Source organism: Phaethon lepturus, unplaced genomic scaffold, assembly GCF_000687285.1.
Source record: "Phaethon lepturus isolate BGI_N335 unplaced genomic scaffold, ASM68728v1 scaffold34427, whole genome shotgun sequence".
In the NCBI taxonomy this organism is placed as follows: domain Eukaryota; kingdom Metazoa; phylum Chordata; class Aves; order Phaethontiformes; family Phaethontidae; genus Phaethon; species Phaethon lepturus.
In genome coordinates, this window is record NW_010550414.1 from 33,044 (window position 1) to 33,674 (window position 631).

Below are 631 nucleotides of genomic sequence, written 5' to 3' on the forward strand. Positions count from 1 at the left end.
CTTTTAATGAGGCGATTAAAATGCAGCTGCTTTCTACTCAGCCCTTGGGGATGCTCGGAGAGGTTTGCATTGTGTCTCACACTCTGATACTTCCTCCCATCTCCTCACCAAACGAACATTACCTCTGCCTCTTCCACACTTATTGCTCTCCTCGATGCCTTTCTGCCTCATGGTGTCATTTCTGAACATGGCAGGGGCTGGCCCGAGAACACAGACATGATGTCTGCGGCTGAACTCCAGCTCCTCCATGCAGACCAAGAGCTATGGACTTGGTGGGATGTGGCTTTTCAGCATCTCAAGCTGAAAGTAGAGATCACGGGGATTACCAGACATGGAGGCCCTTTGTCCTAATCAGCAAGGGCTTTATCCGTGTTTTTGAACACATGTGGAATTTAAGTAGCATCTCAGAGGCCACTTGAAACTGAGAAGCTTAGCCTGAAAGTCAATCTATCGGTAATCAGGCAGGGAAAGAACCTGATGCAATGCCAAAAATGCAAAGGGTGTCTCCACTTCTGACCTTTTTCCTTCCCAAAGGGGACTGAGTGGGTGAATGCTCCAAGACAGAGTGCGACAGAAAGGCAATAAGCCCTCACGCTTCTCCTATCGGCAGGGGGGGCGGGGCAAAAAGCAG